At 40.1% G+C, this 25,605-nt stretch overlaps 1 long non-coding RNA gene across 1 annotated transcript in view; it reads right to left on the bottom strand.

Moving 5' to 3' along the window:
* LOC113893741 overlaps positions 1–25,605 on the bottom strand; it is a 176,976-nt gene that overhangs the window by 110,006 nt on the left and 41,365 nt on the right. The window contains exon 2 of the long non-coding RNA XR_003511330.1: positions 21,078–21,209. This is a non-coding gene — a long non-coding RNA (uncharacterized LOC113893741). The remainder of the gene's footprint in view (positions 1–21,077; positions 21,210–25,605) is intronic.

Raw genomic sequence — 25,605 nt, 5'->3', positions numbered from 1 at the left:
TTTTTAAAATTTTTGTCTAAGTTTTATTTATCTATTTATTTTTTGGTCACAGCCTGGAGGCAGATGGGATCTTAGTTCTCTGACTGGGGATCAAACCCATACCTCCTGAATTAGAAGGCAGAGTCTTAACCACTAGACCACTGGGGAAGTCCCTAGATGAGATTTCAATGGTAAAGAGTGAGAGTTGATGGCAGGACAGCTGGGGAGGAGGAACACAGCAGGCCAATGATGCCCCAATAACCTGAGTCCTTAAAGCATCATCGAGCCCAGGGTAATCTCTTTTCTTCCTCATTCCTCTCTGTTACAGGCCCTGGAAAGAGCTTTATTGAGTCTTTCTTACCAGTCCCTGTGAATATCTATCCTGCGTTCCTTTGCTCCCTCATAAGCTGTGAAAGAAAATGCAGTCCCCTGGTACTTTCCCAACTCTCCAAAACAGGACTAATTTGAGTTTGCTAAGCATTTTGACTGTTACAGGGAAACTTAATGGTTTATCCACCCCATATTCTTTCTCTCCTGCCCTCTCTACTTCCTTCCCACCTCTGTCACCCCGTATCACCGCCTCCCCTGACCCTGTCAGTGCCCTTCAATGGCTGGAAGGAGATGAGTTATAGATTCTCCCAATCACCTTCTACCAGGTAGCATGTTAAAAGAAATAAAGTCTCAGACAGGATTCCACTGTGCAAACTGTGACTTGCTAGCAAGTAAGCACAAAGCAGGCATCAAACTGTGCTCAGTGAATTTGTAGCTCTCCCTCCTTTACAATACCTGACAGTCCCTTTGCATGAAATACTCACTCCAAGCACACACAACATTTTCTTGACAATAACCTAGCAACAGGAGTAGCAAAATCTCTAAAATATCTAAATATAGAGTCAGAGGGAATCCTAAGCCTCAGGGGCTATTGTCAACGACACAGACTGCTGAGATTACTGAGGTTTTATACTTGTTCTTCCAAGAATGTAAGCAAAAACAATAAGAGTAGAAAAAAAATTTCCAAGTCGGAGAAAGCCTCTGAAAGGTCATAACTCACAATAAAATCCAGACGTTCTTAGAATTTAAATGGAGAAATCCCAGACTATTTGTCACTGTGAAGAGACAATAGTTTTGAAATACTTAAAATATTGAATACCATGGTGGAGTTTCCTTGCAATAGGTTTTGTTTTAGGGAATGGCTCGGTCTCATTACTGAGCTCAAATAGTTCTTGCATAAGAGACAGAAACTGAACTTGAGGTGAAAAAGCACCGGGGTGTTCAATGGCTACAAAGCTGTCAGAATCCTTCTAATGACCTTGCTATCAGTCATCAAGAGCCATAAAATATTCTAATAGCATGAGGCCACACTGAATGTAAAGAAAATGTGATCACAATTTGTGAGGTCTCAGTTGAACACACACTCCTTGTTCCTCATTCAGACAAGGAAGAGGTGCTTGGAGAGGCCTAGAATTCAGGGATGAGAGGGTGTGGGCAAGTCAGGCACGACAGGATTTATGAGAACCATGTGTTCCGATTTAACCCCAATATTTATTACACAAAGAGCAACTGGAAATTAGTATAGATTTCAGTCTAGACAGAGGTAATCTATTATTTTTATATCAGAAGGTATCTTGACTACTTGTCACCCTGATTATGGCCAAGGGTACCTGTTCCAATTCCATTCAAAGGGGAGGAGTATTGCTCAGTTTGATCCTTCAGAATCATGAGCCCCATTTCTGGCCCAATCAATGGGTCACAAAACCAGTGTCTCTAAAATCATAATTACTCTTGTCCAGGTGTCTTTTCTTAAAAAAAATTATTTATTTTTGGCTGTGCTGGGTCTTCGTTGCATCTGGGGGCTTTCTCTAGTTGTGGTGAGCAGGGATTACTCTCTAGCTGTGGTGCATGGCTTCTCATTGTGGTGGCTTCTCTTTTTGTGGAGCATGGGCTGTAGAGCACATGGGCTCAGTGGTTGTGGCTCAGTTCTCGGGCTCAGTTGCCCCAAGGCACGTAGAATCTTCCTGGACCAGGGATCCAACCTGTGTCCCCTGCATTGGCCAGCAGGTTCTTAACCACTGGACTACCAGGGAAGCCCTCAGGTGCCTTTTTAAAAAGAACCCAGGAAATTATTCATATTAAGGGGATGTGTAGGGTGGGAATCATATTATGACTGAAATCCATAGCTATACTAGTTTGCTGGGACTGCCATAACAAAATACTACATAGTGAGTGGCTTAAACACAGAAATTAATTTTCTCACAGTTCTGGAGACCAGAAGTCCAAAATCAAGGTATCAATAGCTTGGTTTCTTATGAGTTATCTGGCTTGCAGATAACTGCCTTATTGCTGTGTCTTCAGACGGTCTTTCTTTTGTATGTGTCTCTGTCCAAATTTCTCCTTATAAGGACATCAGTAATACCAAATTGGGCTTCCCAAGTGGTGCAGTGGTAAAGAATTCACCTGCCAACGCAAGGGATGCAGGAGACTCGATCCCTGGGTTAGGAAGATCCCCTGGTGTAGGAAATTGCAACCCACTCGAACATACTTGCCTGAAAAATTCCATGGACAGAGGAGCCTGGTGGCAGTCCATGGGGTTACAAAGAGTCAGACATGACTGAGTGACTAACACTCATTTCTAAAGAATATATTCTAACAAAATCATCTTGTTAAAAAATCCTTAAGTCGAAATATAGCTCCATTTTGAGGTATTGGGGGTGAGAGCTTCAACATATGGATTTGCAGAGTGGAGGGATGAGGGATACAGTTCAGCCCATAGTTTGAAAGTGTCAGTCACTCAGTTGTGTCCGACTCTGAAATTCCATGGACAGTAGCCCACCAGGCTCCTCTATCCATGGAATTCTTCAGGCACGAATACTAGAGTGGTTAGTCATTCCCTTATAGGAGCTTCTTTTAAGTCTAATGTTTCTATTTTTTGTTTTACTGAACTTATTAAAACTACTAATAAATTGCCATAAATATTTGGTTTAATAGACAGAGTGCCTGATGAACTATGGATGGAGGTTCATGACATTGTATAGGAGACAGGAATCAAGACCATCCCCAAGAAAAAGAAATGCAAAGAAACAAAACGGCTGTCTGAGGAAGCCTTACAAATAGCTGTGAAAAGAAGGGAGGTGAAAAGCAAAGGAGAAAAGGAAAGATATACCCATTTGAATGCAGAATTCCAAAGAATAGCAAGGAGAGATAAGAAAGCCTTCCTCAGTGATCAATGCAAAGAAATAGAGGAAACAATAGAATGGGAAAGACTAGAGACCTAGAGATCTCTTCAAGAAAATTAAAGATAACAAGGGAATATTTCATGCAAAGATGGGCTCAATAAAGGACAGAAATGGTAGGGACCTAACAGAAGCAGAAGATGTTAAGAAGAGGTGGCAAGAATACACAGAAGAACTGTTCAAAAAAGATCTTTACGACCCAGATAATCATGATGGTGTGATCACGCACCTAGAGCCAGACATCCTGGAATGTGAAGTCAAGTGGGCCTTAGGAAGCATCTATGGACAAAGCTAGTGGAGGTGATGGAATTCCAGTTGAGCTATTTCAAATCCTGAAGGATGACGCTGTGAAAGTGCTGCACTCAATATGCCAGCAAATTTGGAAAACTCAACAGTGGCCACAGGACTGGAAAAGGTCAGTTTTCATTCCAATCCCAAAGAAAGGCAAGGCCAAAAAATGCTCAAACTACCACACAATTGCACTCATCTCACACACTAGTAAAGTAATGCTCAAAATTTTCCAAGCCAGGCTTCAGCAATATGTGAACTGTGAACTTCCTGATGTTCAAGCTGGTTTTAGAAAAGGCAGAGGAACCAGAGATCAAATTGCCAACATCCACTGGATCATGGAAAAAGCAAGAGAGTTCCAGAAAAGCATCTATTTCTGCTTTATTGACTATGCCAAAGCCTTTGACTGTGTGGATCACAATAAACTGTGGAAAATTCTGAAAGAGATGGGAATACCAGACCACCTGACCTGCCTCTTGAGAAACCTGTATGTAGGTCAGGAAGCAACAGTTAGAACTGGACATGGAACAAGAGACTGGTTCCAAATAGGAAAAGGAGTACGTCAAGGCTGTATATTGTCAGCCTGCTTATTTAACTTATATTTAGAGTACCTCATGAGAAATGCTGGGCTGGAGGAAGCACAAGCTGGAATCAAGATTGCCAGGAGAAATATCAATAACCTCAGATATGCAGATGACACCACCCTTATGGCAGAAAGTGAAGAGGAACTAAAAAGCCTCTTGATGAAAGTGAAAGAGGAGAGTGAAAAAGTTGGCTTAAAGCTCAGCATTCAGAAAATGAAGATCATGGCATCTGGTCCCATCACTTCATGGGAAATAGATGGGGAAACAGTGTCAGACTTTATTTTTCTGGGCTCCAAAATCACTGCAGATGGTGATTGTAGCCATGAAATTAAAAGACACCTACTCCTTGGAAGGAAAGTTATGACCAACCTAGGTAGCATATTAAAAAGCAGAGACATTACTTTGCCAACAAAGGTCCGTCTAGTCAAGGCTATGGTTTTTCCAGTGGTCATGTATGGATGTGAGAGTTGGACTATAAAGAAAGCTGAACACCGAAGAATTGATGCTTTTGAACTGTGGTGTTGGAGAAGACTCTTGAGAGTCCCTTGGATTGCAAGGAGATCCAACCAGTCAATCCTAAGGGAAATCAACTCTGAATATTCATTGGAAGGACTGTTGCTGAAGCTCCAATACTTTGGCCACCATATGTGAAGAGCTCGACTTATTGGAAAATACCCTGATGCTGGGAAAAATTGAAGGCCAAAGGAGAGGGGCATAGCAGAGGATGAGATGGTTAGATAACATGACCAACTCAATGGACTTGAATCTGAGCAAACTCCAAGAGATAGTGGAGGACAGTGGAGCCTGTCGTGCTACGTCCATGAGGTCAGACATGACTTAGCAATTGAACAACAATGACTTCATCTCTTTTTAGAGGCTCAGAACTCTGTATACTGTGCACAGTGAAGGGTTTATGTCAATAACATTTTTATTAGTTTTGAGGATTCATAGACACTGTTCCTTAGAAGTATGGGTTGGCTCACAAACCATATGAATAATACAAGGTGAGATAGCCTTCCATTATAAGAAACCTCTACAACACATTTGTTTTCCACCTTATATACTTATGCCTTCTAGTGTAGCCTTAGGTACATTTCTCGCTTCTCCTCCTTACTTAGCATAAGTTGCTTCTCCTCCTTACCTAGCATAAGCTCACCACTTTTCCTTAGTCATTGCTATTTAAATACCCATCTCTTCTACTATACTGAAAACTTTTGGGGGCAGACTCATTCACTTTTTTTTTTTTAGTGGTTTAAAACTGCATCACTGACTTAATGGACATGACTTTGAGCAAGCTCCAGGAAATGGTGAAGGACGGGGAAGCCTGGCATGCTTCAGCCCATGGGGTCACAAAGAGTTGGACATGATTGAGGGACTGAACAACAATAGCATTTTCTTTAATTGGAGGATAATTGCTTTACAGTTTCTGTGGTACAACAATGTAAGTTAGCTATGCTGCCGCTAAGTCACTTCAGTCATGTCCGACTCTGTGCGACCCCATAGACAGCAGCCCACCAGGCTCCCCCGTCCCTGAGATTCTCCAGGCAAGTACACTGGAGCGGGTTGCCATTTCCTTCTCCAATGCATGAAAGTGAAAAGTGAAAGTGAAGTCGCTCAGTCGTGTCTGATCCTCAGCGACCCCATGGACTGCAGCCTTCCAGGCTCTTCCATCCATGGACTTCTCCAGGCAAGAGTGCTGGAGTGGGGTGCCATTGCCTTCTACGAAGTCAGCTATATGTATACATATATCCTCTTCCTCTAGAGCCTTCCTCCCACCTCCCCTCTTCATTCCCACCCCTCTGCTGCTGCTGCTGCTAAGTCGCTTCAGTCGTGTCCAACTCTGTGCGACCCCATAGACGGCCTCCTACCAAGCTCCTCTGTCCCTGGGATTCTCCAGGCAAGAACACTGGAGTGGGTTGCCATTTCCTTCTCCAATGCATGAAAGTGAAAAGTGCAAGTGAAGTCTCTCAGTCGTGTCTGACTCTTAGCGACCCCATGGACTGCAGCCTACCAGGCTCCTCAGTCCATGGGATTTTCCAGGCAAGAGTACTGGAGTGGGGTGCCATTGCCTTCTCCACTTTTAGAAACTAGAACAAACCAAAACTCATAGGTGAAAACCCTGTGAAATTTTCCAGCTTAATGACTTCATAGAACGCATAAAAAGAGAAGTCTAAGAATTTCAAATGAAGTTCTTGCATAATCACAGCAAGTGGTTCTATGTTCTGGCTACAGACTCTATCACCATTAATGAATTATTTCATTTGATTAAATAACTTCTTAAAGGGTACCATGGAAGTTGGCAATAGAGCCAAAATTAGAAAGAGCTCTGGGTTCTTAGTCCAACATTTAGACTTATATTTGGTTAAGGTTTCTTTGCAAACAATGCTACTAATGAAGTTGATTTTCCAAATTTTAAAACCCAGCATAGGTAGTCTCAGACCATAATTAATAACGGCTACCATTTACTACGGAGAAGGCAATGGCACCCCACTCCAGTACTCCTGCCTGGAAAGTCCTATGGACGGAGAAGCCTGGTGGGCCGCAGTCCATGGGGTCGCTGAGGGTCGGACACGACTGAACGACTTCACTTTCACTTTTCACTTTCATGCATTGGAGAAGGAAATGGCAACCCACTCCAGTGTTCTTGCCTGGAGAATCCCAGGGACGGGGGAGCCTGGTGGGCTGCTGTCTATGGGGTTGCACAGAGTTGGACACGACTGAAGTGACTTAGCAGCAGCAGTAGCAGCAGCAACCATTTACTAACAGACACTATTAAGCACTACACAAATACTATTTTTAACTCTGACAATAATGCGAGATAGGTATTGATAGCTTTTTGCCTTAGAACCTAACCTACTGGATCTTCAGGCTATTTGATGCCATGGGCCATGCTGTCCACCTGATTTATTCACACCTGGGTGGGTTTCCAACACAGCTTTCTCTCCCTGTATTCTAAACAAGAAAAGAGAGCAGTGCTCTTCCATGTAATTCTCAGCCAAAAAATAGAGGGGATGCCCATTGGTATTCATTGGGTGTCTGCCGTGTATCAGTGATGCTCCAAAGATATTTTATTTATTTAATCTTTATAAGAACTTCATGTAGTAGATGCTATTTTTTTCCTCTCCTTTTCACATGAGAACAGTGAAGAACAGAGAGGTCTAGTGAGTGGACCAAGATCATATATCTGGTAATGTAGAGTTCATTTGAATTCAACAACCTGGTTCCTGAGACTGGGCTATGAATAATTCTGCTCTATTTCTGTTGTTAAGAGAACCTCAGGTGAAGGCAATGAGGTTCCTCTAGAATAAATCATTATTAAGGACCCCAGATGCTTCTCACTCTGACAATTTAGTGCCTGATGCATACAGAAGTTTTACTTCCTGTTCCTTCTTGTCCTCTCCCTTCTGTCCCTTCTCCTTTCTTTCCTTTCCTGCATTGTTTAATTTCTTTCTCAAATTTATTAATAACAATTATGTAAATAACATACCAATACTTCCTGAGACATACTCATTATTACAAAGTACCTAAAGAGTTAATGTTTCCTCTACCCACCCCCTCTGTCTCATTCTAATGTAACTTGCATTTTGCAAAAGTCCCAGTTCATCTTGGGGCTCTTTCCATGTTGGTATACATTAATTTTCTTCATTCCTTTTAATTACTGTGCATATTCAAATATATATACACCATAATTCATTCAAATATATATAATTTTACATAACTATACACATTTAAACTTATGTAATTATGTATGTACTTTATTATATAAAGTACAAAATTTTAATGTATATTCTATTATACATTTATTTACTTAACTTTTTAAAACTCATAGCACCTTTTATATTTTCTATTATTTTTAGATTCCATGATTGCTATTTCAGAGAATGTAGAAATAAACATACTTGTAAAACTTTTATGTATGTGTATGAATTGTTCTTTTGAATAGATACTTGGTGGTAGAATTGCTGGGTCCAAGAACGCAACTGCAAATTTTAATGAAACCACTGATCATCCAGCAAATAGGCAGTAGCAATTTAAAGTACACTAGCTGTATCTGAATGTCTATTTCCTCATATGCCAATCCTTGATATCTATTTTTTAATTTTACTCCTATGATGACCCAGATCCAACATCCGTTGATCATAGAAAAAGCAAGAGAATTCCAGAAAAACATCTGCTTCATTGACTATGCTAAAGCCTTTGACTGTGTGAATCACAACAAACTGTAAGAAATTCTTAAAAAGATGGGAATACCAGACCACCTTACCTGCTTCCTGAGAGAGCTGTAGGCAGGTCAAGAAGCAACAGTTAGAATAAGACATGGAACAATGGACTGGTTCCAAATTGGGAAAGGAGTACATTAAGGCTGTATATTGTCATCCTGCTTAATTAACATATATGCAGAGTACATCATGTGAAATGCCAGGCTGGATGAAGCACAAGCTGGAATCAAGTTGCAGGGAGAAATATCAGTAACCTCAGATATGCAGATGACACCACCCTTATGCAAAAAGCGAAGAAGAACTAATTAGCCTCTTGATGCAGGTGAAAGAGAGTGAAAAAGTTGGCTTAAAACTCAACATTCAAAAACCTTAAGATCATGGCATCCGGTCCCATCACTTCATGGCAAATAGATGGGGAAACAATGGAAACAGTGACAGACTTTATTTTCTTGGGCTCCAACATCACTGCAGATGGAGACTGCAGCCATGAAATTAAAAGACGCTTGCTCCTTGGAAGGAAAGTTATGACCAACCTAGATAGCATATTGAAAAGCAGAGACATTACTTTGCCAACAAAGGTCCGTCTAGTCAAGGCTATGGTTTTTCCAGTGGTCATGTATGGATGTGAGAGTTGGACTATAAAGAAAGCTGAGTGCCAAGGAATTGATACTTTTGAACTGTAGAGTTGGAGAAGACTCTTGACAGTCCCTTGGACTGCAAGAAGATCAAACCAGTCAATCTTAAAGGAAATCAATCCTGAATATTCATTGGAAGGACTGATGCTGAAGCGCCAATACTTTGGCCCCTAATGAGAAGAACTGACTTATTGGAAAAGACCCTGATGCTGGGAGATATTGAAGGCAGGAGGAGAGGGGGATGACAGAGGGCGAGATGGCTGGATGGCATCACAGACTCAATGGGCATGAGTTTGAGCAGACTCCAGGAGATAGTGAAGAATGGGGAAGCTTGGTATGCTGCAGTCCATGGGGTTGCAGAGAGTTGGACATGACTGAGCGACTGAACAACAACTACGATGACCAATAATACATAATCTTTATATGATTTTATCAAGCTGAATATCTTTTCAGATGCTATTGGCTACTTCTTTTTCTAGCTATGCATCTTTGCAACTTTTTTTCTATTTCCTATTTGTGTACTTTTTTAAACTCATAGAATCTTTTATATTTTCTAGATATTAAATGTGTATTCATTAATACATTGGCAGCATTCTCTCTATCAGTGGTTGGTCTTTTAATCTTTTCAGCTTTCTTGAGGCATATATGACCACTAAAATTGCAAAATATTTAAAGTGTGTTTTAATTTTTTATATACATCAACACACATTTTTCTTATTTTTTGTACATCAATTTTTATAGAGTCAAATCTAACAACATTTTCTTTTAAAATTTTAAAATTTCTTTTAAAATGTTGCTTAGAAGAACCTTCACTATCCCCAATCATTTTTTTTCTTTTTTTTTAGAAATTCCAACTTTGTCTTTAATATTTTTATAATTCAGTTTCTTTTTCCCATTTAGAGATAGATTTTTCATTTTAATGAGGTCAAGAACAATCTCATGAAGCCATATAGTCTGCTAGAAATCAATGGAAACTTTCCCTTTCTGACCTCAGCACTTAGAAGTACAGTACATGATGGAGTTGATGATCTCAACTTACATGCTCATGGGAGTCCTTCCTCTGCCGCAGGCACAGATTCTAGTTCTTCTAAAATCAACAAGTAAAATATAGTGGTATGTGAATTGGTTTTTCTCACGTTATTTGAGCACTACAGTGTGCCAATGACTGCTTTCTGGAATTGGCCAGAAATACTTTCCCGTAGAGTTTGTTCTCTTTTGATCTGGGAGCCATGGGAAGGATCATGTCTCAGGGTGGCTGTCACAGTTAAACTGATTTGAAGATGGGTTCATGGAAAGGACTTGACTAATGAGTTCAAGGGGAAAATGGGCCCAGGTCACTAGGCTGATAGAGGATTTACACGGACAGTTAGCACTGAGAGGAATCTTCTATAGCTGGCTCAACACCTGTAATTCCATGTCTGTATATCTATAATCACAAATGTGGAAAGTGAGGTGAGAAAGCATCATTTACCTAAGGTCACCCAGAGAGAAGAACAATGAATAAACTAGCATCATACAGAAGATGTGAAAAACAGCTTTGTTAGTAACAAACTCAAAGGCTGTGCTGACCTTTCAGCATTTCTGGTGGGTGGAAAATATTCTAACGTTTGAGGTTGTTTAGAATCCCATCCCAAAATATGAAAGCATAAATATAACCCTGCAATGTCCCCTCCTACTCATTCTGTGATTAAAAAAAATATCCTTACATTTCCCACACCATAAGGAACCACAGATATCTGAGGTTTTACCTTACATTGAAATTGTATATTGCTTTTTCTCACTTTCAAAGTATTTTCCCTGAATGATTGCATTTGATTCTCATTTCAACCTGCCTCAATGAAATAGAATAAATTAAATTTTATACATACATAACCTCCCTCTGGTTTTTGGTATCACTAGAACATACTAAGACCGTTATATGGAACTGTTTTTTTTCAACTGTCCCAACCTTAGACTTTTAATGATGCATTTTCTTTCTTGGGCCTCCTTTGTGGCTCAGTGGTAAAGAATCTGCCTGCCAATGCAGGAGACCTGGGTTCTGTCCCTGGGTAGGGAAGATCCCCTGGAGAAGGAAGTGGCGACCCACTCCAGTATTCTTGCTTGAGAAATCCCATGGACAGAGGAGCCTGGTGGGCTACAGTCCATGGGGTCACAGTGGGTCGGACATAACTTAGTGACATAACAATAATTTTCTTTCTTAGGACAGTTCTTTGGTTCTCTCAGTAAAACCCTAAGGCAGTGCCTGCCCACACTGTAGAAAGTCAGCAAACTTTAAAAAATTTTGTTTGCCCTTTTATGTGTTTGCCGCTGCTGCTGCTGCGGCTAAGTCACCTCAGTCATGTCCGATTCTGTGTGACCCCATAGACAGCAGCCACCAGGCTCCCCTGTCCCTGGGATTCTCCAGGCAAGTTATTCATTTATGAATAGTGATGTTTTTACAAGAGGATATAAGAAGGGCCTCCTAGGTCACCACTGGTAAAGAACCCACCTGCCAATGCAGGAGACATAAGAGATGCAGGTTCAATCCCTGGGTCGGGAAGATCCCCTGGAGAAGGAAATGGCATCCCACTCCAGTGTTCTTGCCTGGAGAATTCTCTGGACAGAGGAATCTGGTGGGCTACAATCCACCGGGTCGCAAATAGTTGGCGTGACTGAAGTGACTTAGCACACAAGCACACTATCAGAAATTACTGTCAACCTCATCCCTGAGCACTCAGTTCTCCTCTCATAGGGCTGATGCCCAACAATCTAGCAACTGATTTAGAACTAGTATGTGGCTGGCTATTTTCCAGCCCCATGATGCAGAAAACTGTCAGCATCTCTGAACCCGGAAGCCCCATTCTGGCCTTTGAGAGCTATATTTAAGTGAGAGTTTTTCAAACTGAAAAAAATCACACCCACAATAAGAACCATATTTAAATAATATACACATTTCAAGAAACAGTACCTACTCTTACTACATAAGATATATCCTAATATTTTTAGTTCTGTTTCATTTTTAACAACCCACTAAATGTGTACACAAACATTTTATCTCAACTTAATTTGATTAAATATTCCTTATTTTTGTTGTAAAATTTACAGAGACTTTGGTTAACAGGGGACTGGATATTCAAGTTTGCCAGAAATCCCCTGCTACCTTGCTCCCGCCCCTCCATCATGATAAAGGAATTTAATAAAAGGGCAAAAACCCAAGGCCTAGGAAGAGAAAATAGCAACAGTATTCTGAAAGCAGGACAGTAGATGGGCAAATGATAATAGATTCAACTGAAGCCTTTCCCTGGGAAAAGAAAGCTGAAATGTTTCCACCTGCAGACCTTCAGAAAGGCTCTGGAGGTCCCACCTCCCCCTGCAAGGAGTGCTAAAATCTAACCTGAGCTCCTTTAACCAAGAAGCAGCCTTTGCCAAGAGTATGCAACTTTTCCAACCAGGAATTTTCTACCTGGGTCAGTGGAGGGACATTGAGTGGATCAGACTTTTATATAGCAGTGTTCAAAGAACCTCCCTGACTTGGGCTCCACTTCTCAGTCCCATCTCTATCACAGTCGATGGAGCCTGGGGTCTCCCCATGGGCTCTGTAGAGCTCTGCCTCTCCCAGCTTTGTGCTTTATCCACAAAGGATACATTTTGGCCACTGTTTCCTCTGCCATGCTTCCTTAGCAAACCCCTCCACTGACTCTCTCTCTCAGAAATAGGTAGATAGCTTTTATTAGCTCACAGCTCTTTTTTGCTTTGTGCTTTAGGAAAAAAAGGCTTTGTTGTTATTAACATTATCAGTTTTTCCTTTAATGAGGATTCATAAAGGAGATTAGGTAAGAGATGTGCTCATACCAAACAGATAAATTTTTCTTTGGTTGATATCTGTAAGCCTACATGAATACAGATAACACACAAGCAAGATACTTGACCTGAGAATTAGCACAGGGACATTCCTAAGGCAGCTCCCTGACACTCTCAGTTGTATCTGCCTCCCCCATCCCAGAGGTAATCACTCTTCTAGACTGTATGTTTACTGTGCTTTTGCATCCTTTTATGGCTTCATCCATAAAACCCGAGACTGCGAGCCACGCAGCAGAGCAGTTCTCCTGGCTTCCCTTACCCTACTGCTCTCCACCCGGGTGCCTTTTCCCAATAAAATCTCTTGCTTTGTCAGCACATGTGTCTCCTCGGACAATCCATTTCCGAGTGTTAAACCCCAGTTTTGGGTCCTGGAAGGGGTCCGCCTTCCTGCAACAAATGGTGACTCTGGTGGAATTCTTCTTCGCTGTGACTGACATCCTGACCACTCGGGGTACTCAGGGGCCAGCTTGCCTGCCAATGGACCAGACCCAGTGGCCGCATCTGGGATCCTTTTTCCCTGGTCTCCTCCTGACACGGACAACTGGCCAGAGTGCCCCAACCGGTAAGGAACAAGAGACTTTATTGACCTCTCTCCCCTTCCCCTTCTCTTTCCTCTTCTTAACCCTTCCTATCCTTCCCCGTTTTTCTAGTCCCCTGGTCCTGGACACAGGAATCTGGTCAAAGGGCCCTCAGCCTGAGCTGAGGATTGGAGACTGATCACTTCCTCTTGGCAGAGAACTCGAATTCTGGTTCTGATCTGGTCTGATTTCTGGTAAGGCTGAGTTCCAGTCCTCCATTCTCTGGAGGCCCAGGGAAAAGTCCCATAACGCCTGGGTATCTGTAGGTGGCAGGAGACATCTGTAAGGCCACCCCTTTCGCCCCCTTCTCCTGCCTCCTCCCCCCTTCTTTCAACCTGGCTTCCTTTCCTCCCTTTGAAATCTTTGATGTTAGTACTTGGATCTGAAGTTCTGTGTCTCTATAAGAGGTTTTCTGAGAGACCGTATTCTTGTATTTAAGGGCTTCCCTGGTGGCGCAGAGGTGAAAGCATCTGCCTGCAATGTGAGAGACCTGGGCTCGATCCCTGGGTCGGGAAGATCCCCCTGGAGAAGCAAATGGCAACCCACTCTGGTATTCTTGCCTGGAGAATCCCATGGACGAAGGAGCTTTGTGGGCTACAGTCCACGGGTCACAAAGAGTCGGACATGACTGAGTGACTTCATTTTCACTTTCACTTTATGGCTTCATCACATCTGTATACATTATTTTTCTAGTTTGGAGGCTTTATAAACATTGGATTGCATGTAGTCTCTTGAGACTATTTTTCATTTACCATTTTGTCTCTCAAAATATTTCTCTGTTGATATGAGTACTTGTATTATTCTATTTTCACTGTCTTGTGGTGTGAATATGCCGCCACTTATTTATTCATTTCCCTGATAGTGGATCAGTCCAACTGTTTCTTTTTTGTCTTTTTTTGCTTGTCCTTGTGTTTTTATTCATGAACAATGTTTCTATGTTTATTTTTTTACATGCTTTCTGATACAGATAAGCAAGAATTCCTGTGGCTTAGATATGAAATTACTGAGTTATAGGATATGCACATTTACAGCCTTACAGGATAATGCTAAATTGCTTTCCAAAGATCTTTCGCCAGTTGACACTTCTAAAAACAAAGAGTTCTCATGTTTGCATATTCTTGATAAAAGATTGTATTGTTAGACTTGAAAACTTTTTCCTCTTCTCCTGGGTATAAAATGATCTCCCTGGTGGTCCAGTGAGATCTGGACCTTTGCAATGCAAAGAATCTGCCTTGCAATGCAGGGGACACTTGTTCAATCCCTGGTCCAGAAAGATCCCACCTTCCATGGGGCAACTAAGCTCAGGAGCTGCAACTACTCTGCCTAGAGCCTGTGCTCTGCAACAAGAGAAGCCACCACAATAAGAAGCCCAAGCACCTCAATTAGAGAGTAGCCCCTGCTCACCGCAAGCAGAGAAAGCCCACGCACAGCAATCAAGATCCAGTGGCCAAAAGTAAATAAATAAATTAATTAAAAAATGATTTCCCATCATGGTGTTAAAATTTTAACATTATTTTAACATAACAAGACATTCTGCATTGTATATTGTATAATGCAGAAAAGTGTGTTATATAATACAGAAAAGCACAGATCATTACTGTACAGATAAATGTTTACAAAATGAACTTACAGATGAAGAAACAGAGAAATAAAAAAGCATCCCAGTGACCTTCTTACCTATGTTCCTTTCTTTTTATTTTATTTTATTTATTTTTATTTATTTAATTATTATTATTATTATTATTTTTACTTTACAATATTGTATTCATTTTGCCATACATCAACATGCATCCACCACCGGTGTATACGTGTTCCCCATCCTGAACCCCCCTCCCAACTCCCTCCCCATACCCTCCTTCTGGTTATCCCAGTGCACCAGCCCCAATCTTCTTGTATCCTGCATCAAACCTGGACTGGCGATTCATTTCTTATATGATATTATACATGTTTTAATGCCATTCTCCCAAATCATCCCCCCACTCCCTCTCCCACAGAGTCCAAAAGACTGTTCTATACATCTGTGTCTCTTTTGCTGTCTCGCATACAGGGTTATCGTTACCATCTTTCTAAATTCCATATATATGGATTAGTATACTGTATTGGTGTTTTTCTTTCTGGCTTACTTCACTCTGTATAATAGGCTCCAGTTTCATCTACTTCATTAGAACTGATTCAAATGTATTCTTTTTAATGGCTGAGTAATACTCCATTGTGTATATGTACCACTGCTTTCTTATCCATTCATCTGCTGATGGACATCTAGGTTGCTTCCATGTTCTGGCTATTATAAACAGTGCTGTGATGAACATTGGGGTACAAGTGTCTCTTTCCCTTCTGGTTTCCTCAGTGTGTATGCCCAGCAGGGGGATTGCTGGGTCATATGGCAGTTCTATTTCCAGTTTTTTAAGGAATCTCCACACTGTTCTCCATAGTGGCTGTACTAGTTTGCATTCCCACCAACAGTGTAAGAGGGTTCCCTTTTCTCTACATCTTCCCCAGCATTTATTGCTTGTAGACTTTTGGATCACAGCCATTCTGACTGGCGTGAAATGGTACCTCATAGTGGGTTTGATTTGCATTTCTCTGATAATGAGTGATGTTGAGCATCTTTTCATGTGTTTGTTAGCCATCTGTATATCTTCTTTGGAGAAATATCTATTTAGTTTTTTGGCCCATTTTTTGATTCCATTCACCACTGCAACGAAAAGAATACAATACTCAGGAATATATCTACCTAAAGAAACTAAAGACCTATATATAGAAAACTATAAAACACTGATGAAAGAAATCAAAGAGGACACTAATAGATGGAGAAGTATACCATGTTCATGGATCAGAAGAATCAATATAGTGAAAATGAGTATACTACCCAAAGCAATCTATAGATTTAATGCAATCCCTATCAAGCTACCAATGGTATTTTTCAAGAGCTAGAACAAATAATTTCACAATTTGTATGGAAATACAAAAAACCTCGAATAGCCAAAGCAATCTTGAGAAAGAAGAATGGAACTGGAGGAATCAACCTGCCTGACTTCAGGCTCTACTACAAAGCCACAGTCATCAAGACAGTATGGTACTGGCACAAAGACAGAAATATAGATCAATGGAACAAAATAGAAAGCCCAGAGATAAACCCACGCACCTATGGACACCTTATCTTTGACAAAGGAGGCAAGAATATACAATGGAGAAAAGACAATCTCTTTAACAAGTGGTGCTGGGAAAACTGGTCAACCACTTGTAAAAGAATGAAACTAGAACACTTTCTAACACCATACACAAAAATAAACTCAAAATGGATTAAAGATCTAAATGTAAGACCAGAAACTATAAAACTCTTAGAGGAGAACATAGGCAAAACACTCTCTGACATACATCACAGCGGGATCCTCTATGACCCACCTCCCAGAATATTGGAAATAAAAGCAAAAATAAACAAATTGGGTCTAATTAAAATTAAAAGCTTCTGCACAACAAAAGAAACTATAAGCAAGGTGAAAAGACAGCCTTCAGAATTGGAGAAAATAATAGCAAATGAAGCAACTGACAAACAACTAATCTCAAAAATATACAAGCAACTCCTGCAACTCAATTCCAGAAAAATAAATGACCTATGTTTCTTTCAACTCACCTCACTCCTGAAGAACCATAAAGAACCACTATCCCAACTTGTAACAGCATCAATTAGTTTATGTATGTACATCTTGGCCTGCAATGCAGGAGACCCTGGTTCAATTCCTGGGTCAGGAAATTCCCCTGGAGAAGGGATAGGCTACCCACTCCAGTGTTCATGGACTTCCCTGGTGGCTCAGATAGTAAAGAATCTGCCTGCATTGTGGGAGACCTGGGTTTGCTCCCTGGGCTGGGACGATCCCCTGGAGAAGGGAATGGCTACCCACTCCAGTATTCTTGTCTGGAGAATCCCCATGGACAGAGGAGCCTGGCGAGCCACAGTCCATGGGGTCACAAAGGGTCGGACATGACTGAGCGACTAAGCACATGTACATCTTTGCGTCTATCTGTGTGCCTCAGTGTTGTGATTTTTGAGATTCATGCATATTGTGCATGTGGTATTAATTTTGCATTCCCAGCAAGCTCACTGTAACTTCACCCCATCCTCTCTTTTTGTTCTATGATGCAACATATTTGGGACACAGAGGTTTAAAATTGCTGCCCTCAGCAGCTCAGGGACCTAAGTTCTGTTGTACATCCAGAGGAAAACACAGAGTGGGAGATGAGGGATGTATCAAAGGACATTAGAAGCCAGAAAGACAACAAAGCAGAATAAGAAGGAACGTTACAAAAAGTCCAAGGACAACTTCCAATGGCTGGGGAGCCTCTGAGTCTCCTGGCCATGTTAGTGTCCAGCTTCTTTTCTAAGTAGACTTTACATTCATTCACTGTGTGAGGTGCTGAGGATTGAGTAGGACACAGACCTTGCCCTCAGGAAACTCAGACTATGGGGGAAGGGACTGGTGTAGAGACAAACAAATAACTGCAATACAAAGCGACAGGACCTAAACTGGGAAGGGTAAGACCTAGAGGGAATTATGAGAGATGACTCTGCTCCAGAGGGAGGGGTGCAGGAAAAACTGATGCAACAAAAAGCCCCTGGCCTTTGTTTTAAAGGATAAGGAGTTTGCTAGGAAATAGAAGTATAAAGACAGAAAACACTCCAGACATGGGGAATAACATGCGAAGGAGTGAGGTCTAAGGAAGGAGAATTTAATTATGGAATTTGAAAGTCTTTATCACTGAATATGCAGCAGAGTACATACACAGGCTAAGCTATGGTTTTTCCAGTAGTCATGTACAGATGTGAGAGCTGGACAATAAAAAAGGCTGAATGCTGAGGAACTGATGCCTTCAAACTATGGTATTGGAGAAGACTCTTGAGAGAGTCCCTTGGACAGCAAGGAGACCAAATCAGTCAATCTTAAAGGAAATCAACCCTGAATATTCATCAGAAGAACTGATGCTGAAGCTGAAGTTCCAATACTTTGGCTGCCTAATGGGAAGAGCAAACTCATTGGAAAAGACCCTGATGCAGGAAAAGACTGAAGGCAGGAGGAGAAGGAGATGACAGAGGACGAGATGGTTGGATGGCATCACCGACTCAATGGACATGCGTTTGAGCAAACTCTGGGAGATGGTGAAGGACAGGGAAGCCTGGCATGCTGGCCTGTGGGGTTGCAAAGACTTGGACACGACTGAGTGACTGAACAGCAGGCACTGAATATTGAAGACTTATGAAGAAGTTTGATCATAAAGCCCCCTGTACACCATGGTAAGGATTTAGGACTTGTCTATTAAACCACTAAAGTATTTTGTATAGGGTATAATGACATTGAATCAGTGTTTTGGTGGAAGTGAGGAGAACTGATTCATGAGTAGTAGACTGACCAGAGGGTAACTAGTCCGATTTGTAGAAAATTTCTTGCTTACTCCATTCTTGCTCTGTTCTATTGTCCACCTGCTTCATACTCTTTACCTAAGTGTCGTTCCCACTGGGCACTTTTACTTGACAGTAGAAAGTAGTTCTTATGATTTGGGTAATGGAGGTGAAGGAAAGAGAATGAATTCAGTTTAAGGGCTCAATGGGAAGGTTGGGCCTGGGATGTAGGTTGTATTACTAAAGAGGGATGGAGTCCACTGGGGTCGCAAAGTGGTGAAGAAACTTTTTTTAAGGATAAGTCAGAGCCTTGGGAAGTGAGATCAACTCTATGGCAGAACTGAGTTGAAGAGGAAATACGGTGAGTTCAGTGTGAGAACCCTCCATAAATGTAAGGGGTTGACCAGCAGGAAATTGACAGTGATGTGACAGCCATGATAGTAGATGTCATAACCTATAAACACATAACTTTTACACACAAGCTTGAAGAAAGGTGGCTTTCTGAAAAAAGGGGGAGGAAAGAGGCTGGAAGTTACACTGGGTGGCTAAGAGAATGACAGTATTGTTCTAAGTTCCATGGCCATGGTGTGTAGGGGGATGGCTTATCTCCATAGAAGAGTTCCAAGGACAGCAGTTCCATTGTGGGAAAGCCAGGTGTTATTAAGGGAAGGGAGAGACAGGGAAAATGAAGGAAAACATTTTTTTTTAAATAACTGTTTTTTCTTTTTCTTCATTGTGATGGTTAATTTTGTGTGTCAGCAGGAGACTGTTTTTGGATGAGATTAATATTTAAATTGGTGAATGATGAATAAGCAAATTGTTTCTATAATGGGAGTGGGCCTCATCCAATCAGTTCAAGGCTTGAATAGAGCAAAAAACCCAGCCTGCTCGAGAGCAAGAATGATTTCTCCTGCAGATGGCTTTGGATATCTTACACCACTGGTTTCCTGAGTCTCCTGCCTGTCAACCCAGACTGCAGATTCTGGGCTCATCAGACTCCGTCAATGCATGAGGCAACTTCTTAAAGGAAACCTCTTTATCTACACATCCTATTGGTTCTCTTTCTCTGGAGAACTCTTAACTACTACATTTATCTGTCAGATTTTTCTTGTGTAGTATTTCACACAACCTCAATCTACAGAGAGATGGGGGATTTGTGAGTTTGTTTACAAGAAACAAAGGTTGAAGAGAGCAGAAGGCAAGCATTTTGGAGGGAATACAACCATGGTGGTCAATTAAGTTTTTGAAATAAGTGACAATGCATAGAAACTAGGAAGTTTGTGTGATGAGAAGCTGCATGATATTAAACTAAGTTACTGTTCTTCCCACTAGAAACTGCAAACCCCAGAAGAGCTTGGAAAAATCCCAAACACTGTATAATTGAGATGCTGCTTTTACCCTTAGGAAAGAACCCCTATTGGGCTCCTTAGATCACTTCCAAAAGCCCCTGGGTTGAGACCTCCTCACTCAGCACTGGGACTGTGGTACCTCAGGGCCTGGGTCTTCGAAAACCTTTGACTCCTCCTTTCCTTCTCTGAACAGCAGGTTCAAGCGTGTTAATCTCTGTGACATTGTGGAGAAGTTTGTTACACCTCCTGAACATAACACTCAAGCTGTATGTATTTCCGCAAAAATCTCTCAGGTAGAGGAAGCCACCATGTGGGGTCCATATTTTACAGCCACAGGAGACAACTGTTCCTTTCCTAATTGGCCTCCCGCAGCAAGGCTGCGACCACCATCTCCTCTTCTGCCAGAACTCATCTATCTGGGAAATGTGGCTCACTATGACTGAGCCTTCCCACTGGTAATGAGATGAATTGTCTTCAGATGCCTAAAGGACTCTGCTAAAATCCCCTGATTTTTCCTGCATAGGCTAGCACAGTACCTGGATTTTCCATTAGGGATCAATTTAAAATGACAACAACAAAAAAACCTTCTTCATGGTCTCTGTTCCTGAAGCCTATGATATCAGGAGCAGACTGATATATATAACAGAACCTGGACCAGGAGCCAGGAATGAAGGATGATGTTTAATTACACCTAATTATCTTATTTTCTCCTAAGGCCCATTCAGAGAAAGGAAACATTATTTGCCTCAATTGCTCAGCTTTTTCTTTGTTAAAAAGTTAAGTAATGCTTTAGAACAAAGAGTATGTTTTATCTAGGTGCTTCTGGTATTAACAATTCATCTATTATTCATATTCTTATAATGATACATTTTATCAATAAAACTTTTCAAATATGCAAGTGTATAGTACCGTCAGCAATATTACATAAAATCTTCTCTATATGAAGATAATGAAGTTCATATATCTTGATGCGACTTACTTTTTGAGAAGACTCGCATGAACATCTTCCCACTTGCACACACTGACGCTCATCTCCATCATCATCACCTCAGTGTCCTTCCTGTTGATTTGATGCTGGGCCATCATCTTCAGGGCCAAGAGGTGCAGGTTACTATTAAAATGCAAAAGATGAATAATCAAGTCATGATGAACTACAGAAACCTTAGAAGGAATTATATTTATCAAATTTGATCAGGAGAGCAGTCAGGAGTCTGAGGGACTGGGATTCAAGAAAGGTGAGTATGCTTTGCTGAGGAATAGGATAAAAGGAGAGTGAAAGGACGTCATGTCTGGAGTCCTTCAAGTAGATGTGGAGGTGCTGATGCCCCATAGGAAGGCCTCTTTGGAGCCAGAGCTACATGACACTCAAGTGTAGGCAGGGTTTCTACTTGGCAAGAGGACCATGTGGATGGAGAGAGATGGAGCTAGACCTGAAGCTGGGGAAAATGAGAGTCATCTTCTTCCCTGTTCTTCCTGGGACCAGAAGCTTCATTTACTACTGTCTGGGGCAGGTAGAGAACAGCAAGAAGAGTCAGTGTAGGCACTGTAGGTGAACACAGAAAATGTGCACTCTCCTTAAAGGTGTGAGCTGAAGGCTTCTGAGATAGACTATAACAGAAATTAAGAAACAAAAATAAAGTGGTAGAAAGAAAGAAGACAGATAACAATAATGCTAACGACTAGGGGTAGTTTGAATAGGGGTTGATGGGGGCAGGGGGAGGAACTGGGAGAGAATAGAAAGAGATTAATTCATCATCACAGGCCTAAAGAGCTCAGATAAAAATCCCAGCAGCCCAGAAACTTCTTAGGTATATACACAAAATGAAAGTCTTAGAAAAGACACACTTATTCAAAGAGAAGACCAGAAGTGACATGTGGTCATCTGACTAAATGAAAACAATGCAGGCTGTTTTGTGGTGCATCAGTCCAGTAAGAAAATAAACGGTGATGTATCTGATGTCCTCTTTTCTGACTAATCTAGTTCTATGATAAGAGATCTCTTCATGGAAAAAATATAATACTGTGGCTGAGAGTGCATCTCAGAAACACTTTCCTAATGTCATATAATTTTTAAGTGAATCCCCCAATCTATACACATAAAGAATAAGAGGTATAGGAATAAGATACTTTGATCTGCTGCATTTAATGGTGCTTTGATCGATTCTATTGTCTCTTAGTGCACGTGTTTCTTTGTTTTATGTACCCCCCATCCCATCCCTAGTATTATTAATCAAAATTTTAGCATAATTCAGGAAAGTAATCCATCCCTTGTAATTTGGAGCCATGAAAACTAATTATAACTATTATATTGCATAAGCCTTATATTCATACAATGATACAAATAATTACATTTTATTGAACATTCCTTTAGAGAAAGCTCAAAACTTGGAGAGCCAAAGCACTGAATTAAACATGCATGCAAAGATCTAACCAAAGGAGACACTGGAAGGGCATATACTAGAAAAGGATTAATCCTCAACCTTACTCCACAAAAATATTTGGCATACCCAGTTTAATGTAGTCAGGGGATATCTTTTCTTAACATCATAGAGAATCCAGAAACAATAAAGCAAAACAACTTAGAAAGTTAGAAAGAACTTGGGAATTGATTTGGCACAGCTGCCTATCTTTATGAAGATAAGGTATTAATATTTATACTTGGCAGATGAAGAGACTGAGGTCTGAGGCCACCCAGCTAGTCAATGGCCAAGAATCAGTTAAATCCTGTGCTCTCATATTTGGTACATGTTATCTAGAGTTAATAATTTTTTAAAAAATTTATGATATTTTAGGAAAGCAGAGCTAAAACCTCAATATATTAAATGAGAGAGTTTAGAAGGGAGAGTCAGGGAAAAAATATTCTTATCAAAAGCATAACACAGAAATGTATAGCTATATGATGTAGCACAGGAGACCTTAGAGAAAGAAAAGTTTTCTTCAATTATGGTGTAGGAAGAGGAGGAAAGAAATACTTTTAAATAATCATCTTTTTATGATTTGTGTTCATCTTTCAAATTTTTCTTCTGTATTATTTCACAGAAGCACAATAGAGCTCTTCACTAAGAGACCAAACAATTTGGAATTGCTTTCCTCTATTACAAAAACATTGCTACTGAAAGTTTCCCTAGTCTGTTGAGAGAAAGTGTTACCATCTTTCCATATGGTACAAATATATTTAAAACATATTCTATTATTTATTATATGTTTTAAAATATAATTGATGTTCAATAGGATGAAAGAATTATAAACAAAATGACAAATTCTCTTTCTTGTTAGACTATGATAGAAAGATCAATTTTCTTCTTTGCTTAAAATGTATTTTAATATGTTAGTCAAAAGTAGGTGGGATAATTTTCCTTTGTTATAGAATTAATTTCATATTTCACTTTTCTTTTGGAAAGTTTGGAAACTAAAATGTGCTTTGGAGTAAACTTCCTAGGATTTATTGTGGATAGGACAAATTAAGTTAATCTATAAAACTTGTAATAAATTATTTTTTATTGAAGTATAGTTGATTCATAATATTTTAGGTGCACATCATAGTGATTCAGTATTTTTGCAGATTAAAATCCATTATAAATTACTGCAAGATAATGAGTATCATTTCCTGTGCTATATAGTATATCCTTGTTGCTTATTAATTGCCTACCATAGTAGTTTGTTTTTGGTTAATCTCATACTCTTCCCCACCCCACTCTCCCTTTTTGTAACCACAAGTGTTTTTTTTCTACATTTGTGAATCTGTTTCTATTTTACACACACATTCATTTGTATTATTTACAGTCCACATATAAGTGATATCATATTAATACAATGTTTTTCTTTCTCTGTTTTCATTAAGCATAATGAATTCTCTAGGTCTAGCCACACTGTTGCAAATGGGAGCATTTCATTCTTTTTACAACTGAGTAATATTCCATTATTTATAAATACAACATCTTCTTAATCCAGTCATCTGTTGATGAACACTTGGGTTGCTTTCACAACTTGGCTATTGTAAATATTGCTGCTGTGAACATTGGGGTACATGTATCTTATCAAATTAGTTGTTTTGTTTTTTTCTGAATGTATACCCAGAAGTGGAACTGCTGAGTCATATGATCTATTTTTAGATTTTTGAGGAACTTCCATACTGGCTATTGGTATTCCATATTGGTATTCCATAGTGGCTGTACCAACTTACACTCCCAGCAATAGTGTGCAAGGGTTCCCTTTTTCCTACAACTTTCCAATATTTATTATTTGCGGTCTTTTTAATGATAACCATTCTGACAGGTGTAAGGTGGTATCCTGTTGTTTTGACTTGCAGATAAAGTATAGATCTTTTATCTTCACAAAAAATTGGAACTGACCAAATATTATAAGGCTAAGTAGACATGGAATGACGTTCTGGACAAAAAGAATCAAAGTTATAGAACTTGAGGTAAAATAAAGATCATCTCCTTGCCTGTACATAGAATTATAACTGAATGTGAGGCTCTTTTTGGACAGGGAGGCCTGGCGAGCTGCGATCCATGGGGTTGCAAAGAGTTGGACATGACTGAGCAACTGAACTGAACTGAACTAATGAGGCTTTTTTATTTAAATGCAAAAAAGTATGTGCTACTCTGAAAAAATGTTCTTGCATTTCCAGTTGGAAATGAAACATCTAAGCAAGTTTTAAGCAACTGAAAGAAATAAAAAGTGCTCATCAATGGAAGTTTTAGTGGGCTAATAGAGTATCTCCATGAATAATTTACATATGCTGCCTATTTAAGATGTCTTTGAAATACAATGATGAACTAGGTGAAAATTTTCTTCTCCTCAAATGATTAATAAATTTTAGATTGAATTGAGTAAGTCTTGCTTCATGATAGAATAATAAACTCAGAATCTGAGCTTCAACAAAATCTTAGGCATCAGTTAATACCACTTGCATTATTACATTATTTACATTGAAACTCACAAAACCATTTTTTGAATTTTTATGTCATTTAATCTCTCATCTTGGTAAGGTACAATGTGTATCATTTCATCTATTGTATAGATAGAGTAGGGGCTTCTCTGGTGGCTCAGATGGTAAAGGATCCTTCTGCAATGCAGGAAACCTGGGTTTGATGACTGGGTCAGGAAGATCCCTTGGAGAAGGGAATGGCTACTCACTCCAGAATTCTTGCCTGGAGAATTCCATGGACAGAGGATCCTGGCAGGCTACAGTCCCTGGAGTTGAAAAGAGTTAGATACAACTGAGAGGTACAGAGAGTTTAGATAACTTGCTATAACTAATTCTAGATTATGATGTTCTCTTCTTCCTAATACATAATGTCTTTCTAATAAGAAGAATTTTTCAAGCTGGGGACATAGAGTCATAGATTAATCTAATATACACATATAAATATATAAAGATATACATTCTGGATCTTTTGGTTGACTACTTTATAACTGAACACCCTGATAAAGTTTCAGTGCTCAAAATTACCTTGGTGTTTCTGTTTTCATTTCTGTTAAGAGTCAAGGTCAAAAGATTT

This window comes from Bos indicus x Bos taurus, chromosome 5, assembly GCF_003369695.1.
Source record: "Bos indicus x Bos taurus breed Angus x Brahman F1 hybrid chromosome 5, Bos_hybrid_MaternalHap_v2.0, whole genome shotgun sequence".
Taxonomy (NCBI): domain Eukaryota; kingdom Metazoa; phylum Chordata; class Mammalia; order Artiodactyla; family Bovidae; genus Bos; species Bos indicus x Bos taurus.
This window is presented reverse-complemented; position numbering and strand designations above follow the sequence as displayed.